At 48.9% G+C, this 19,546-nt stretch overlaps 1 protein-coding gene across 2 annotated transcripts in view; it reads left to right on the forward strand.

Moving 5' to 3' along the window:
• The window catches only part of LOC119388138 (uncharacterized), a 266,896-nt gene that overhangs the window by 77,834 nt on the left and 169,516 nt on the right, over nucleotides 1-19,546 (forward strand). The gene's annotated exons all lie outside the window — the stretch shown is intronic.

Genomic DNA, 19,546 nt, shown 5'->3' on the forward strand with positions numbered 1-19,546 from the left:
GAGATCGAATCCCGGCCGCGGCGGTCGCTTTGCTTGAGGGCTCGCGAAGTGCTTGAGGCCCGTGTTCTTAGATTTAGGTGCCCGTATAAAGAACCCCGGGTGGTCAAAATTTCTGGAGCCCTCCACTAAGGCGTCGCTCATAATCGTGGTTTTTGGATGTTAAACCCCATCAATTATTGTTATAAGCATGGTTATAGTTAACTAACGCGCAAATCAACTTCATAAAAGTATACGGGTGTGCAGATAGAGAGACACATGTGCACACACGGCGCGGTCATGCATACGCCATGCTGCTCAGAGGCTATGTGTTTGTAGCTGCGTCGCCGTCTACGGTGCCGCGCTCGTTTTTGCAAAGAATGGACGTAATTGTTCTATATTAAATATTTTAGTCTGTCCGTCGCGGATCATAGCTCTTGGGTGTGTACAGACACAACCAAATCAATCGATTAGCCAAGGGAAAGCATAGCGGACTTTAATTGTTGGCTTTAACTGTAGTGTAGTAATAATGGTCTAAATTGAAATGGAATAAAGTGAACGGAAAATCGCCCTTTGTGTTGATGGTATCTAAACGCCCGATGCTCAGCCGATTGAGCTACGACGGAAAGCGCTTCGCCGTACGCTTTGCTGGGCATTTATGTATGTGTAGTCCCTTGGAGTGTTAGCCAGTGCCACTCGTACTCAAGGCGGTGAGTGTGGAACACTCTTCTTTGCCAGAGTTTGTCACGTGGCACGCGATCTTTCCATGAGGCGGCAGCTGACCGATAAAACGTCGCATGCGAACTTGAGGCATAAGTCAGCCGCGGCAAGGACTTCGCGGTGAATGAAAGAAAAAAAGGGGATTTTTGGAGGGCCTCGTTTCTTTTTTATACACAACCAAAACGATCGAAAAGATTCCCTTCTTTCGTAGATTCAGCGAGGGCGTCGCCCCGGTAGACTTAAAGCATCAAGTTAGCATGCGAGGGTTTATTGGTCAGCTGTATGTGGTGCTAAGACCCCGCCGCGGTGGTCTAGTGGTTATGGCGCTCGACTGCTGATCCGAAGGTCGCGGGATCGAATCTCGGCCGCGGCGGCTGCATTTTCGATGGAGGCGAAAATGTTTGAGGCCCGTGTACTTAGATTTAGGTGCACGTTAAAGAATCCCAGGTGGTCCAAATTTCCGGAGCCCTCCAGTACGGCGTCTCTCATAATCATATCGTGGTTTTGGGACGTTAAACCCCAGATATTATTATTATTACGTGGTGCTAAGATCAAGTGCCACGTGATGCCCTCTGTCAAAAATGAATGTTCCAAACTCGCCACCTGGGTTACGTGCGGTGCTGGCTGAGACTCCTAGGGATAACAAATACATAAGTACCCAACGAAGTAAACGGGGAAGCGCCAGACGTGTAACTAGAAGGTTGTGGATTCAGATCCCACCGACGGAAAGGGTGAGTTTTCGTCCACTGTAATCAATTTCAACGTACGCCATTATTACTACACTACAATTAAAGGGACACTAAAGAGAAACAATGAATCGGTTTAGATCAATAAATTGGGCTCTGAGAACTCTAATGTCGTTAATGTCGCCACCATAGGTTTATTAATAGAGGAGAAAACCAACGTCGAAGTTTCATTTTTAAATTTCGCGCCGAAATCTTCCCGCGTGACGTCACTGATTTCAAAGTGTATTTATCTTATTTTGGCGCCATTTGCTCAATAAAATTACCCCAAACTTGGTATGTCAAGTCTCTGGCCCCCTCAGAGGACAATGTACTTCATTTTTACCGATTAGGAACTACGTAGTCCCTAGTAGGCGCCGTCAAAACATGTAACGTCACGGCGAATGGTGTGGAAACTTCAAGGTGGCGTCGCCACCCACATTTTGTTTTTGCGTATTTTCGTGCTTACTAAGCATCTTCTCGCAGCAAGCGTGGTGGTTTTGGTATCGTGAAAGAGTAATGTACTAATATAAGAAAAATCGTTTTGCTCTTCAGTGCCCCTTTAAAGACGACAATTAATGTCCGCTATGTTTTCCCTGGCTTAATTGTCTGTTCGAATAATTTGGTTGTGTCTAACAAAGAAACGAGGCCCTCGAAAAAATTCCCATTCGCTCGTTCATTAGGTTTGTACACGAAGCTCACTGTAAGGCAATTCATTTGTCTGAAACACGTTTTGAACTGGTAGTAACAGTAAGTGCACACATACAACATACAACTACATACTTAATTCATTCGAAGTAGCACACCACGTATATGTAAATTATCGTTGGTGGATGTGAGCTTCAGTTCAATTAAACTTGTCAAGCGAGTGCATGCTCTCCTTGTTGCTGTATCTGTGTGAGAAAAATTGGGGCAAATATTGGTCCTGCCACTCCATATTTTCTTTGTTTGATGAACCATAAATTGTCTGTCTAGTAAAAGTTCTATTAACGGAGAAGTAGCTTCGTTACATTGTATGCAAAAATGGGTCTGCATTTGTTTTTCGCGCATGCTTTGTCGTAAGTTTTTGTATTTTTGTATCTTTTTCTGATTAAAGCTATGTTGTAAGCCAGCGCTTGTGCTTGTCATTCTTTTGTGTGTGCTTTGCCTCGTTTTCTTTTCCAGAATTTATTGGGATAAATTTATACATCACTAATCTACAGGAACTGCCTCTAGGCAATCTGTAGACCACAGTATATTTGTGAGGTAATAAGTCCGTAGACACTCTATATACTGGGTCATAGGAATAGCCTATGGATAATCTACAGACACTTGTCTGTGGATATTTTATAGACAAAAGTAAACCAAAGTAGATTTATATGAGCCTATAGACTTTTGTTTATAGTCATTCTGCAGACATCGGTTTAAACGCATGAATTTTGATTAATCTACAGACCTTCTATAGCCAATCTATAGACTTAGACTTTCTTGTAGACTGGTCTATAAAAACGAGTGTGGCCACTATTCCATAGACTGTCTATAGACCAGTCTAAAGAACTCGGCTATAGAACGTCAGTTGATTTTATAGACAGATGTCTACAAACTATATGGACTATCTAAACATATTTTTGTAAGGGCTGCTGTGGCCCAGCCTTGCGCGACTTAGTGCAAGCTGCTTTGTGCTGTACATTTAGGCCTGCAGAACCAACAAGCCCCATTATAGCACTTTTAGAATATCGATTACACTTATTTTCTTTATTCACACCTACTTATTCCGATCTCTTTACGTTACACTTAACGTTATTCTTCCCGCCGTCGTGCCTTAGCGGCTATGGCGTAGTGCTGCTGTATAAACCGGACGAGTTCTACTTATAGTAAGGCTTTCCGCGCGCGGGCAACCATGAGGAACCCCTTAGCAACAGGTAGGCGTCAGGGTTTTCTTGAAGTAAATGGGAAATATAATTTAACGACTCGTCCAATGTGAAATCCGTGTTCAGTATGCTATTATACCGTTCTGGACTTAAAAGGTCGGTGTGTACGAGACAGTTCTGGGAAACGAGTGGCTTAAAAATAAGACTTCTCAAAAGGGCTCCCTTATGGCATAAAGAAGCTGGCAATATAACCATCTGAAGTGTACTTCATTACGACAGCCTGTTCTTGTCTGCCTCATTTTTTTTTGTCCGTTTTTATTTGCACTGATTCGACGTTGTTATAATACTAATCGCAAGCTTCATAGGACAAGCCTAACCCTAAACCTAGAGCCATTGTCTTGATCACAAGAATGGATTCCCTACGCCGTTACATTACGCGGAATGATTTTTATAATACTGCGGGTAGTACTGCAAGCGTACCACCGCAGGTCGTAGACTATTACAATTTCGCAAGCACCGGCTAGTGGCTAAGTGGAAAATGCGCATCGACAAGGCAATGCACTCTAGCGAACTGGCTTTGAGATCACTAAGTGGTCTATAGTAAGTGCGTCAAATAAAACTGTAGTGCATTAGACGTACAAAAGCTGCTTTGTGCGACCTCGTACTTTTTTATCTGTATCTGACAGAATAGTAGCCATTGATTCTAAATGTAGCCATGGTATGGCATTGTATGCCAAGTAGCCACTGTATGCCAGTAACCACTGTATGGGAGTTGTCCGGCGGATATTGCGGTGAGAGGTTTTGCTATGTTCCTCGGCAAAAGATCGCTCTTCTTGTACTGCTTGCAAATAAAACGAGGTGACCCGATTCGTGGCTGAAGCGATGTCCAAAGAATAACTTCAGATCGCTGTGCGAGTATTCACGGAACTAAACTGCTCTCACTCCATTTGGTCAGGGGTAAGCGCTACACATAAGAAAGTCACTGTAGGCTGTAGTAATGAGGCTGTAGTAATGAGGCGTAGGCTGTAGTAATGAGGCAAAGCGTTGCCATTCACTGAAACATATAGGGTATTGCGAACGAGGCAGCATTGGTTAATTAGGGCCAAACCAACAACACGCCCAAGACTGAAGGTGTCACTCACATTCCAAGTGAGAAAAAAGAGAAACCACGAAGGCAACAGCCAACAAGAGATTATTTCTCGTACATAGCATTCAGTTATTGTATTTGGCCCATTCGAAGCGGTTGGCGGCGTCGGCTTATCAACATCTAAGGAGCCAGAAAGATGACATAGAAATCCTTCCTTAGGCTAGTGGGGTACGCTTTAGGGTAACTGAAAATTGGGCGTGTTTGTATGGTTCCATGATGATACTTCTTGTATCGCTGCAGTGCCGTCATGAAACAGTACAGTTACACAGAACTGCCCTGTTCTTCCTGCTCTTCAGCCCATGCCTGCACATGCGGTCGGACACGCGGTCGGACACGCGGTATACAACTACAAAAGGCAGACCAGATTAAAACATTTTATAAAGGGCTCAAGAACAATCTCATCTGCCCTATGCTACCACATTCAGCTATTACATCTGCTTGAACTATATATAGCACTTGTCCTTTCACTCTTTTGTCCTCGTTTTAACTTATATGTGCTGATGTATAATGGCATGATCAAGCATGTTTCGACAGGTAATATTTCACAGCTCGTCCAGCCTCTCATATCATCTTCATATTTCATATTATTTCAAAGCTATCACAAAAAATGTTCATCCTGGATACTAAGACATATGAATATGGAACTTTTAAGAAGTGTTTAGCCATATTCCTGTAACCAGTTCTGAATAACTCTACTGTTTACTTGATTCAGACTTTTGTGTAATCGCAGCAAATTGACGTGGAAATAAGCATGTCGCATCAACCTGCTGCTTTATCATATAATGCCGTAAGGCTTCATCTATGTTCATAGCGTGGCAGTTGCTAATAAAACGACGCCTTGAAATGTGAGTATGTTCCGGAACCGCTTTTGTGTCTGCGGAGAATATAGAAAAGTAATCATGCTTGCAGTGAAAAGTATTCAAAGCTCAAATTAATCCTCTCATATGCACTTACAAGTCTCTTACTTACTGTATAGACATGAATCAAATGCTGCTTTAATATTGCTGTCAGTGTGGTTTGAGAAAACTTTGAGCAGTGTTTGGCTGATTACGGTAGCTTCGCAATGCTGGTTCCGATCGTGGAAGCGGTAGCCGGAAGCTTTGAATAGGATTTATGTGCAGCTTAACAAGAGCAGCGCATTTCCAAACTACTAAATGCCTAGACATTGCAGAGACGTCTGCCGTTGCTTCCTTACTCCAACAAAGCCCCTTTACATTTCCTCCAAGTATATCCTACTTACTAAAGCCTTTGTGATGATGTGGATTGTGTGGCCCGTGACGGGGCGAAGAGGGAACAACAGTTCTGCTCTGCGGTACGCCTTAGAAGAAAAGACGACGAAAAGGAAGCGTGAGCGGGACGTAGCTCGAGCAGTTGGAGCGCGACACGGTTGGAACGGCAGCCACTGGTCGGCGGTTCGGGTCGCGACATCGCTCAACCAGGCGTCCGGCAGCCTTGCGGACCTGGTGAGCCTGGCTTCCTGCTTCGGGCTGCGTCACTCAACCAGGCGTCCGGCAGCCATGTGGACCTGGTGAGCCTGTTTCCCGCTCTGTGCCCGGTGCTGACACGGAGACCGGCAGCCTAGTCTGTTCCTGGCCTGAGGTCCTGGGACCCGAGTGGTGTCACGAGGTGGCCGCGGCTCATGTTGGCGACGGGCAGTTAACCTGTACTGCAGTGGCCTGGTGATCTACCGGCCTGCAGTGCCACCATCACCACCACCACCACCTCGCCACGGTCAAGGCAGCGTGACTGTTGACTGCACAAGGAAGACCGGTGACGACCGACCTCGCCGCAACAGGCATAACGGCGAGTAGGACAGTTTGTGTGCCGAGGCGCGTAGGACGTTTAGAGTGTACATAAGGAATGCTGTAGTGTGTTGTGTGTAAATCGTCAGTTATCGGTTGTGTTAAAGTCTGTGTTGTGTGTACAGAATCACCTGACTGCCGGTTGAATTATTTCGGATCCTGGGCCCACATTACACCATCACAAACCAGGCAGGCTCGCCAAGTTTGTGATGGTGTAATGTGGGCCCAGGATCCGAAATAATTCAACCGGCAGTCAGGTGATTCTGTACACACAACACAGACTAACACAACCGATAACTGACGATTTACACTGTTGTGTCGGCGAGCGGTGACCGACGGCGAGGGCCCGACGACTGGCACGAGACGCGCCGCGCGCCGGCACGGCCCGCGACACGAGTGGGAGAAGTGCGAGTCCGGAGCCCGCGGAAGCCCAACAACGACTGAGCCGGCCAGCGGCCGTTTATTCGAAAACACGACACAACGGACACGCGTGCACCCGTGATTGGCCATATGCCATCACGTGTGCCGATACAAGACGGCCTCTGCCGACAACACAGCACAATAAGGCGCACTCTAAGTGCGCGCGCCATTCATCGATGGCGCCACTACACTACATCATCCCGCCCGTCGATGAAGCTAGCAATACCACAGGGTAACACTAGAGCCACACCCAGGATCCACACTATGGGTAACACTGAAGCTAGTCCCAGGATCCACACTAAGGGTAACACTGAAGCAAGTCCCAGGATCCACACTAAGGGTAACACTTAAGCAAGTCCCAGGATCCACCTAATAATGCACGCACCACACGAGCGGCGGGGATGAGGTCAGTTGCGCACACCCATAAGTGGCACTAACACAACACACAACATGTGAAACGAAAAGACAACAGAGCAAGACCGCTGCAACACTTTCACTTAAAATTGGAAGGAGCCCATGATCCCGATGACGACTGGAGAAGTTCCACAAGTCATCTACAGCCGTGGACAGGCTGTGCTGTCTGCCGAAATGACGCTGGAAGTCTTCTTCAGTCATCATGGACACAGATGCTCCGGCATCCACCAGTAGTTGCAGGGTAACACCATCGACCACAGCGTGGACGACTAAGTCCTTTCTGGACGGGGTGCTAACTGTGAGCACGGACGACGAAGGATGATCCGAAGATAACACTGACGAGGTTGAAGCTAAGTTCAACTGTATGGAAGCCTGCTGCTCCGGTGCGACGTCGACAGCTCCCCTCGAAGTGACACGCTGTACAGGAGCAGTCTTGCGACACATGGACGCGAAATGTCCCCAAGCATTGCACGTATTGCAACGCCGACTTCGGGCTGGACAATTTCGGAAATTTGACTGGTGCCGTCTGCTTCCGCAGCGGTCGCACGATTGAGGTTGGAAGTCGCCTTGGAACTTCTCATTCGGAACTGGAGCACGGAGCCCCGTCGACGGCTTCGGCGAAAAGTCGCCATCTTGGCTTGCCGGAACTTCAGTGGCGTTGTAGCCTCCCGGAAGCGTTGGCGTGACGTCACGGCCTCCCCGACTGCTCTGGCCATGTTTTTTCCTTGCGCCGCCATATTGGGCGCCTCGCCCTACGGCTTGGACATTTCCAGTGTGAGTGGGAGCAAACGCATGGTTTGCCAACGACAACGCCTCGAGCGTCCGAACGATTTCTGCCGCCTTTTCCAAGGTTAGCTCTTCACCGTATGCCAGCAGCTTCTCCCTCACCCGCGCGTCGGACGAGCCATGGATGATTTGGTCGCGGACGCGTTCCGCGTACGTCAGGCCGAACTTGCATCGTACGGCTTTCTCCTTCAGCACGGTCACATAGTCCAGGGAACTCTCTCCAGGGAGTTGACGCCGACTTGTGAACTCGTGGCGTTCGACGAGCGGATTCGTGGACGCGGCGAAAAGCCGGTCAAGCTGCTTGACGAGACTGTCGAACTTCGACACGGCGGGAGCCGAAGAATCTGCATCAGACGCAGGCGCGGACGCCGCGTTGCTTGGAGTCGTCAGAGCTTCCTCCTGTTCTGTTGCCGCAAAATATTTCCGCTGTCCTTCCCGTCCCAGCAGGCTGGCGAGCGCCGACGCTCGACGCGCGTCGTTCCAGTCGTTGCCGCCGGCCGCCTCGAGGTGGGCATGAAACATTTTCTTCCAGTTAGTCCACGGAACCGGGGGTGGCCCCGGCAACTCGAGGAAGACGGAGAGGTGCTCGAAGAGAGCCATGCCGACAGGAGAGGCACAGGGAGGTGCAGAACGGAGCAAGGGCGAAGACCTAGGCGAACGCTTCACAGAGCGCACACAAAGAGAGCGCTAGGCCTCGCGACGCCAGACGCGTCAGACAGGACAGAAAAAAGGCGGGAGTCACGGAAACTCACGGGTTCTCTCTGCCGCGGTGGAAACCGAGGCGAAAAACATCCTCGTCGCCATGATGATGTGTCGGCGAGCGGTGACCGACGGCGAGGGCCCGACGACTGGCACGAGACGCGCCGCGCGCCGGCACGGCCCGCGACACGAGTGGGAGAAGTGAGAGTCCGGAGCCCGCGGAAGCCCAACAACGACTGAGCCGGCCAGCGGCCGTTTATTCGAAAACACGACACAACGGACACGCGTGCACCCGTGATTGGCCATATGCCATCACGTGTGCCGATACAAGACGGCCTCTGCCGACAACACAGCACAATAAGGCGCACTCTAAGTGCGCGCGCCATTCATCGATGGCGCCACTACACTACATACACACAACACACTACAGCATTCCTTATGTACACTCTAAACGTCCTACGCGCCTCGGCACACAAACTGTCCTACTCGCCGTTATGCCTGTTGCCGCTGCGGCGAGGTCGGTCGTCACCGGTCTTCCTTGTGCAGTCAACAGTCACGCTGCCTTGACCGTGGCGAGGTGGTGGTGGTGGTGATGGTGGCACTGCAGGCCGGTAGATCACCAGGCCACTGCAGTACAGGTTAACTGCCCGTCGCCAACATGAGCCGCGGCCACCTCGTGACACCACTCGGGTCCCAGGACCTCAGGCCAGGAACAGACTAGGCTGCCGGTCTCCGTGTCAGCACCGGGCACAGAGCGGGAAACAGGCTCACCAGGTCCACATGGCTGCCGGACGCCTGGTTGAGTGACGCAGCCCGAAGCAGGAAGCCAGGCTCACCAGGTCCGCAAGGCTGCCGGACGCCTGGTTGAGCGATGTCGCGACCCGAACCGCCGACCAGCGGCTGCCGTTCCAACCGTGTCGCGCTCCAACTGCTCGAGCCGCACGCCCCGCTCACGCTTCCTTTTCGTCGTCTTTTCTTCTAAGGCGTACCGCAGAGCAGAACTGTTGTTCCCTCTTCGCCCCGTCACGGGCCACACAATCCACATCATCACAGCCTTCCTCATTCATTTTCCGACATGTAACTCCATATCGCAAAGTTTTGCATTAATACTGTTACGAGTGATTGTGTTTATTTACAGATGAGGTGAAATGGCATTGGGAAAGAGCAGCGTACTTCTGGGACAGGCCTAGTCCGGTTCACCCAACCACACAATCCAAGCGCCGGCTCCACTACTCTTCTTCTTCCGCGACCCGTACGCTCGCGCATCTTCGTTGCATTTCCCCCGGCGGCAGATGAAGCTCGCCGAGCGAGTTAAATATGCCTATGATGGTACTTTTTGAGGCGGGCTACGTGAACAATTTGCGTAACGCGCGAACGCCGGTTATTGGCTGTGACCCGGGCGACCACGTAATTCACGTCACTGAGACGAGTGACTATCACGAATGGGCCGGAATAGTTTGCTAGAAACTTCCGGTACAATCCTTTTCTACGAACAGGAGTCCACAGCCAAACGTAGTCGCCAGGAGAAAACTCTACGGGGATATGCTTGGCATCGTAGCGACTCTTGCTGTGTTCTTGAGAAGTCAATGTTCGAAGGCGCGCTAGTTGACGTGCTTCTTCAGCACGACACAACGTCTGAGCGATGGACAGATCTTCCTCATGCGAGAAAGGTAAGAGGGTGTCCAGAAAGCTCCGTGGGTTTCGTGCGTAAAGCAGAAAAAAAGGCGAATGTCCAGTAACTTCATGCTTGGCGGTGTTATATGCGTAAGTAACAAACGGTAAGACGGCGTCCCAGTTCCTGTGGTCAGCATCAACGTACATCGATAGCATATTCGTAAGAGTTCGATTCGTTCTCTCAGTGAGACCGTTAGTTTGCGGATGGTAAGGGTTGGTGTGGCGATAAGAGGAGCCACAGAGGCGCAAAATTTTTTCAACCACATCGGCGATAAATTGCCGTCCACGGTCACTGATGACAACCCGTGGAGCACCGTGACGCAGTATGACCCGTTGTAACAGAAAAGAGGAAACAGCGGCTGCTGTGGCCGATGTCAGTGCGTCCGTTTCCGTATAACGAGTTAAATAATCTACGCACACTATAACATATCGGTGGCCGGATGGGGTCTTAGGAAGGGGTCCGAGCAAGTCGATGCCGACTTTTTCAAAAGGGGATGTCGGTGGTGAGATGGGCTGCAAATAACCTGCCGGAGCAGTGGTGGATTGCTTGTGACGCTCACATATAGCGCAGCTGGCGACGTACTGTTTTGTTGTCTTCCACATTTTCGGCCAGTAGAACCTCTCACGTAGTCGATGTAGCGTACGTGTGAAACCGAGATGACCGGATGTTATGTCATCGTGCATAGAACGAAGGACGACCTGGCGCAGGCTTTCCGGCACCACTAGAAGCAACGGGAGGCCGTCGGCTGAATAGTTTCTCTTGTACAGCAAGCCATTTGAAATTGTAAAGTGCTTGTCGGCGGAGTTATGTGCAGCTTCGAGCAAAGGTTTCAGGGTAGGGTCGCGTTGTTGCTCACGTTTGAAGCTGCTGGTATCTGGGAAGTCGGACAAGACAGAAACTAAATAGTCATCAATGTCATCGTCGTCAGCATTGGTGTGTACTGAAGGAAGGCGGGATAAGCAGTCGGCATCCGTGTGACATCGTCCGCTCTTATAGGTCACAGAAAAGCTGTACTCTTGGAGGCGCAACGCCCAACGAGCCAGCCGGCCAGACGGGTCGCGAAGTCCCACAAGCCAGCATAGTGAGTGATGATCGGTCACTATTGTGAACTCGCGGCCATGTAGATACGGTCGGAACTTCTGAATGGCGAAGACGACTGCTAAGCACTCGAGCTCGGTGACGGTGTAGTTCTTCTCTGCTCTGGTCAGTGTCCGACTGGCATATGCTACGACGTGCTGACGGCTGTTGCAGAGTTGGACCAGCACAGCACCAACACCTAGGCCACTAGCATCAGTATGAAGTTCAGTGAAAGCGTCAGGATCAAAATGCTTCAGGATGGGTCCTGAAGTTAATAAAAACTTCAGCTGTTGAAATGCAGCCTCACATTTATCATCCCACAAGTACGGTGTGTCTTTATGAAGAAGGGACGTCAGTGGGGAGGCAAGTTGTGCGAAGTTCTTAATAAATCGGCGGAAATATGAGCACAGACCGAGAAAACTTCGCAGGTCCTTCACTGTTCGTGGTTGCTCAAAGTTGCGAACCACTGCGGTCTTCTGTGGGTCTGGTCGTACGCCGTCTTTATCCACGAGAAAGCCTAATACGAGGGCTTGACGTTCTCCAAAATGGCACTTCTTTGAGTTTAAAACAAGGCCAGCTTCGCGTAAGCATTCAAGCACAAGTGACAAGCGGTGGTTATGCTCTTGAAAAGTCTTTCCGTAGATAATCACGTCATCTAAATAGCACATGCAGATTTCCCATTTTAGTCCACGGAGTACTGTATCCATAAATCTCTCGAATGTCGCTGGAGCGTTACACAAACCAAAGGGCATAACGTTAAACTCAAAAAGACCATCTGGTGTTACGAAGGCCGTCTTCTCTTTATCTGAGGGATGCATAGGAATTTGCCAATACCCAGAACGCAAGTCAACAGAAGAAAAATAGGAGGCAGAATGCAGGCAGTCCACGGCGTCATCTATACGTGGCAAAGGGTAGACGTCTTTTTTTGTAATGGCATTTAGGCGACGATAGTCTACGCAGAATCTCCATGAATTATCCTTCTTCCTGACTAGAATGACAGGAGCTGCCCACGGACTACACGATTCTTGTATGACGCCCTTCTTTAGCATGTCTTCAACTTGCTCAGCGATGACTTTCCTTTGGGAAGGCGATACGCGATAGGGCTTCTGGCGTATTGGTGGTGCTTGGCCTGTATAGATGCGGTGTTGCGTACGTGAAGACGGTGGCGCAACGGTAGACGTCTCGTCTTGGGCAAAGTCAAAAACTGAGGCGTAGCCTGCGATCACCTCCTGCAGTAGAGACCGTTCAGTTGAAGGAAGCGACTTGTTGATCATGCGGTCAATGCTGGCAGAATAGTCGGGGTACGAATTGGCCTGGGGTTTCTTTACGGCCGCCGACAGTTCAAGTGACCGTATGGTAAGAGTACTTTGCTCTTGAAAGCTTGCCAATTTAAGTCCTGCAGGCAGAGATATGGGCTGCGCGGAAACGTTCACAGTCCACAAATCGGCACAACCATCGATGGCGAGCACGAGGCAACGAGGCACAATAACGTTTTTCTTAAGTGCGTTACTGAAGTTCGGCTCGGCTAAACCATAGTAAGAACCCGCACAAGAACGTGAAGAGTTTAGGCGCACAAACATTGCGGTATGCGGGGCCAAACAGACGTCTTGAGACACGGAAAACACGTCCGACCTGTCATCAACGGTATCTTCCGTCAACGGAGAGGGCAACACGGTACGAAAAATAATCCCACCACTACCACAATCCAGAGTGGCACCACATTCACGCAAAAAATCTATACCTAGAATGACGTCGTGGGTCGCACGTGCAAGCACCGTTAGTTCAGCTCTAAACGTTTGATTTCCTACAGAAAGTAAAACAGAACAAACACCAACCGGGCTCAACGTTTCTCCCCCTACGCCGCGGAACGTAGCACTCCGATTCCAAGCAAACATTACTTTCGTCCCAAGGCGATTTTTAAAAGACATGCTCATTATAGAAACTGCAGCACCGGTATCAACTAATGCAACAGTACTCACATTGTCTACAAAAACACTCACTTTGTTCTCCACCATTACAACACAAGGGGGTCTTGCGGAAGATGATTTTGCGGCCTCGCCCCCATCGGTCGCACCAGTTAGTTTCCCAGTGGTGGTGGCGTCCCCGAGCGGCGACGCGGGGACGGGGATCGCTGCTGGCGTGCGGGTGGTGGGGTAACGCTGCGGTCGGAGCAAGGCGAGTCAGCACGTGCTGCGTGTTGCCGTTGGAAAGAGCTCTGAAATGGTCGAGACTCGCCAGCAGGCACATAGGGCGTGTACACGTTGAATCGTGGAGCTCGCTGCTGGCGACGGTAGCAGTACCTAGCGATGTGTCCAGGTAGCCCGCAGTTGTAGCAAGTACGGGTGTCGCGTCTAGTCGTCTCCGGCGAGGTAGACCTCGTTGGTTGATAAAAGCCGGGAGATGGCGGCTGAGGAGTAAATCGCCGTGATGCAGCTTGCCTGCGTTCCTGGTTTTCCAGTGGCCGTTCACTCCTTCGTTCGAACCGATCGGTGTAATTCGGGCGAGGCTCAAAGTAGCTCTGACGCATCCGAGGTACCGGTGGTTCATGGGGGCGTTGGTCGAATGCACACTGATGGCAGACACCGGCGGTGTCCACAGCTTGCAGTTGAGCAAGTTCTTCCTTAACCACTCGTCTTATAATCGAAGAGATGTCGTCCTGCGATGGAAGGTTGACACTTGCAATCGTGGGCACATTGTCAAGACGTCCAAATTTCGGTAGGATTCTCCTCCTCTTTAGCGCTTCAAACGCTCGGCAGTGGTTCCTTAGGTCGGAAGGTGTGTGTAGGTCTTCCTTAGTGATAAGAAAATTGTACACGTCTTCCGCAATTCCCTTGAGGAGATGACCTACCTTATCTTCGTCAGACATGGTCGCACTCACGATTCCGCAGAGCTTCAGGACGGCCTCGATGTAGGTGGTGCATGTTTCGCCAGGTAACTGAGCTCTCCGTGAAAGCGTTTGCTCCGCCTGCTTGACCTTAGCAGTCGAGTCACCAAAACACCTCTTCAGCTCGTCCACAAAAATGTCCCATGTGGTCAATGCACTCTCGTGGTTGTCGAACCAAAGAGACGCGGTGCCAACGAGAAAAAACACCACGTTCTCGAGCTGCTTAGTAGTGCTCCAGCGGTTGCTGCGACTCACTCTTTGGTAGTGCTTGAGCCAATCCTCAACATCGTCATCCGGCTGCCCCGAAAAGGTCCTTGGTTGACGTTCCGACGTGCTGCAGCCAGCTTGTCCTGGTGGGTGAGCGTGTTGCTCATCAGCGGCGAGGTTGTTATGGCCTGCTCCTGCGTCCTCCATGTCTGGTAGCTGCGGTGGCAAGCCTGCCAAGCGTCTGCTCCGTCGCAAAATTGGTAGAGCTGGGTCGTCCAGATCGATGTACCCAGCACCTCCACCAAACTGTTACGAGTGATTGTGTTTATTTACAGATGAGGTGAAATGGCATTGGGAAAGAGCAGCGTACTTCTGGGACAGGCCTAGTCCGGTTCACCCAACCACACAATCCAAGCGCCGGCTCCACTACTCTTCTTCTTCCGCGACCCGTACGCTCGCGCATCTTCGTTGCAATACCTTATTTCTGCACCCTTTTTGTCAAGTGTCTGCAAACTGCACAACTTTGTGCTATACTTCATAATAATGAATCAAGCACGACGCATTCAAACAAGAAGAAACAAATTACCAGGCCACTCGCGCCAGTTATTCCAGTCGCCAACGCTCTCGCGCTGATAAACTGGCGCTTGCATATGTGATGTCGAAACATTCTCCCACAGGGATTATTGTAACGCTAACTTGACCACCCGAAGTGCTGTTCCTAGGAGTGGACTGTTGGGCGAGTTGAGTGTGTGGAGCGCTTGTTCGTCGTTTTTAGCGCTGTTTCGACACTGTATATTTCCTTATTTCCTTACGTGTCAGTATGAAAAGCTTTACACGCATCAAACTAGTAGCATGGAAACATCCACACGCGATCGAACGAATTAATGGACAAGCGTACTCCCAGAGCGCCCTGCGATCTAATAAAACAAATAATGAGTGTCAATCGCGTTAGTGACGCTCGCGTAGAGGCCGACATGAGTGGGCAGTCGGAATGGGCGCATAGTGCAAACAGTTCTGCAATATGAGAATGGCCTGGAGATTGGGTATTGAATCTCGACAGACACTAGTTCCCACTTCGCAGATATAGTGTACTGAGCGTGGAACAGGAATATAGAAGCTGAGAAACAGTACGAACGAAAATTCACAATTTAATTTATACGGCTGGTGGCTATGCATGGCTGCGCAGACTTCCGCGGAGTACAGCACTCACATGTGTCTGATGCTTTAGTGCTAAACGAACGTAGCTGTGCTCTTAGAGGCCTGACGGCAATTTCAATAGAATCTATAAACCGATTTCTGAAAACGATTTCCTTTTTTTTAAGTTATCAGTTGAACGGTTAAAGCTCCTTAGTTTCTTCCTTTATGAGGAGGGTACCATGCAGAAGAATAAGCTTTAGCTCGGAGGACCCTAACTGCACAGGGAATGAGAAGTTGTTTTCTCTGCAATGGCACCCCTAATTTTTATCTGATTCGTTGTAATGAATAAATAACATCCGACAATTCTAAGAAGTAAATGTTTGTTTAGTGTATCGGTTGCTTATTTAAACGTATTTAAGCATTGCAATATAAAATATAAAGAAAAAATGAACTTACAGTTGCTATATAATCTATACTTCAGTAATAAAATGTGATATCGTAATTGAAAAAACTGCACCCAGTTACCTGTCCATACAGGTCAAAATTGATGCATTATATGTGTCTCTAATATAATCGATTACTTTGCGAGTTGTAAAATAAAACCCTCATAAGCGTAACAATTTCACGAAGCACCTTGCCGTCTCCTGAAAAGCTTAAAAGCGGAACTTCCCGTTTACTTATAAACATATGAACATACTGGTTAGCGCTCGTACCTTCGATGGCTAGTTTCGCAGTTTTTGGTGTCACTTGTCTGCCTGTTTCAGTGGTGTAACAGTAGCATAAAATGAACCACTTTACGTTGCGCGCTTCGGTGCCGTCACCATTTTGCCAGCTGTGACGCGATTAATTGGTATACGAAATTTGTGGACTTTATATGCTATAACCTAACGGATGCAGCGCTGCAAAATGCGTCCGTAATCTTATAGCTGTTTTTGGTGCCGACTGACAAATTTGTAAACTTTCGTCACTTTCTCAGTCGCTGTTCCTTGCGTTGCTTCCATCCACGAAACTGTCGGCTTCATATTTACTACTATCAAACTACAAATATCAGAATCACTACCGCACTTGTTCGGAGTTCACGAACCTTGTCTATAACTCGCCCTTACAGTAACTATAAAAGCACCAGGCAGTATAAAGGGCGACGCACTAACAAAACATCTCGTGAATGCAGCTGCACATCTACACGCCTAAGCAGTTTTCCGAAAGCAGTTATTGCTTGACGTCGCCAACACGGTTCAGATCTCGCGGCTCACACGTGCTTGACAAGCCTATTGGCATCTGTATAACGATGTCTTGACGGTGTTCTGTCTCTGAGGGCTTTTCTGCTACGCACTCAATGTAGGGTTCACCACACTAGCGCACCGATCTTTAGAAGTTAAAACGACATTTTCACTCCTTCAGACTGCGCTCTACTCGAAGTAACTCCCTTATGCCATCACTGAACGAAAATGCGGTACCCATTTGGTCGCAAGAATGCCAGCATGGGAGATCCGCGCTACTAACGGTACGAGAAGCACGGGCACTGGAGGCTGCTCTCAAGTTCGCATAGCGTAGGTAGAACCTGAAAGCAGGCACGGGCACGTGCGCGAATTTGCGACTGCCCATTACAGCGTCAAAATGTGGCCTCCAGTTAGAAACAGCCGTCTCGCGAAACTTACCGCACCATGTCCAAGCGTCAGCTGTTTGCGTTTCCATTAAACACCCGACTGCTCGGTAAGTCGCATTCACTGAGCTCATCAAATAAACGAGTTGTTAGATACATATTACGGTGTTTTAAATTTTCTAGCCACTGGCCGGCCATAATGGACCTAAAACTAGTGCACTGGGATGTAGGTTGTGTATACTATGATTACAAATGGCGTGCGAGTGGGGCTTATGCAAGCACCGCGTGCGTCCCGTCATACTGCGCGGAATTGGTGCGCGGATGTACGTGTTGGACGCACTCTGGTCCTCCATCGTTCACGAGGCTCCTTATGCGTGACTACGACAGTTTCGAGGATGGAAGCAACGCAAGGAACAGCGACTGAGAAAGTGACGAAAGCTTACAACTTTGTCACTCGGCACCAAAAATAGCCTCGTATGTTTATGAGCGCTGTCGAATGAGGAGTGCTGCAAACATAAGGAGAGTTGGTCCGCCGAAAACAACTGAATGAGCCTGGAATTGTCGATATTAAAAACCATGTGTTCCCTGGTAGGCTTTCTCCACTTATCCGTGTGTTTGTAGCCTCCTTTATGGACCGATCACGAAGGTCGGTTGGCTTATAAATGCAGGACAATCCCACTGTTATGTGCCACCTAAACATGTGACACGGCGCCGCAGGCAGTGGAATCTGAAATGTGAGCTCTTGAATGGCGCGTGAGGGAGAGAAGAGAGAGGGGAGGAGGTGGTTATTAGTGAGAAAAGAAAACTCATGCTACTTCCTGCAGCCAATTGGGAGCAGGGCTTTGCAGCCCAATAGGGAAGGGAGACATGCAATAAAAAAAAGACATTATATATATTTGAATCAACGTACGGAACGGCCGTACGCATGTCTGAGACCTCCATCGACTAGGCGATGTAATCTTGGTCCTCTCGTTAAGGTTGCCACTGAGAGACTCGTCACGGTAAGTGCAGCCAAAAAAGAAAGAAGGAAAGGGTGGGTCACTTCGGGTGGGTCGCGATTACGCACGTGTGTGCGTAATCGCGAAGAAATGAATAGTTAAATCTTCTCAGCTGTATATAGACGCAGCCGGCTTTAACGTAGCCAAGCCTCCTATATCTGTGTGCATTATTGTACAACCACAAACGACATCGTCGCCCTGTTCCCTTCAAGCGAGGGGTGGCGCAGAACATTCCCGTGCGCAGTGGCATTACCCCATTCCCACCTGCAACTCGCGCAGGAAAAAAACATCCGTGAAGAACGCCAAATATAGCTCCTTTTACCTAATGATATCGAGTTTCTGTCGAAGCTGATAAGTATTTCAGAAATGTGCTATATTGGGGACAATATTTGCACATATTGGTGGATATACGTGAAAAAGAAAGAGGACTGTCCATGGACGCTCTCAAGGACATTTAAGATATTTCAAAGAAAACTGTCCGAGAAAAATCACATAAATGCATCCGCTCTAGTTTCCAGAAAAAAGTTTAGTGAAAGTACATTAGAAATCGAGACAAAGGATTCTTTGCGCCGCCGTACAATTTGCTGTTTCTTATCACATAAGAAATAGAAAGCTCGCGTTCTCTGCTTCGAGCGTAAATCTTTTGTCAATCGTCACAGTGCGCATGCTACAGGGCCCTTGCCACGGGGTATCGATTTTCGATAAGTGAGATGCGTCAGTGGTTTTTATAACGCGATAGCAGCCTTTAATATTTGCATTTTATATTGTCGTAACACGTTTTTAGTGATCTCAAAAATGCGCGTACAACATATAAAACGATGTGTGTAGGATACGCTCCCTTGAAGGAGTCCACCGACACTAAGTATAAATTTTAAAATCAAAAACAGAGAGAGAGAGAGATGACGTTAGCGCCAAACGACCATGGCGCGAAATATAGTACAAGCTGCATTTGCGGGCTGATTGCGACACAGAAATAGAACTTCTATCAGTGCATGAAACAACAATCAAATGGGCCTTTGATTAACGAAACGCGCCTTCTTTTTATAATTCGCGCAGTTAGACCTACGTGTTCAAAGAGTGCCCTTCACATCTACGGCAAGAAACCAACACAAAGAATGCGCATGCGTAAAACATGAGAGCATCTGTTTCGTTGCCAAGTGATAATGAAAAGACCGCAGCAATACGATGGAGGCGATATGCTGGGGGCCCGTGTACTTAGATTTAGGTGCATGTTAAAGAACACAAGATGGTCAAAATTTCCGGAGCCCTCAGCTACGGTGTCCCTCATAATCATAAAGTGGTTTTGTAACGTAAAGACCCAACAATTGTTATTATTAGTGATAACAAAAAAGAAGGGCGTTGAAGTGCCGTTTCTTTAGACTACATTGTGTGAACCATCCGCACGATACACAGCAGCCTGCTACCGCCA

Source organism: Rhipicephalus sanguineus, chromosome 3 (genome assembly GCF_013339695.2).
Source record: "Rhipicephalus sanguineus isolate Rsan-2018 chromosome 3, BIME_Rsan_1.4, whole genome shotgun sequence".
NCBI lineage: Eukaryota > Metazoa > Arthropoda > Arachnida > Ixodida > Ixodidae > Rhipicephalus > Rhipicephalus sanguineus.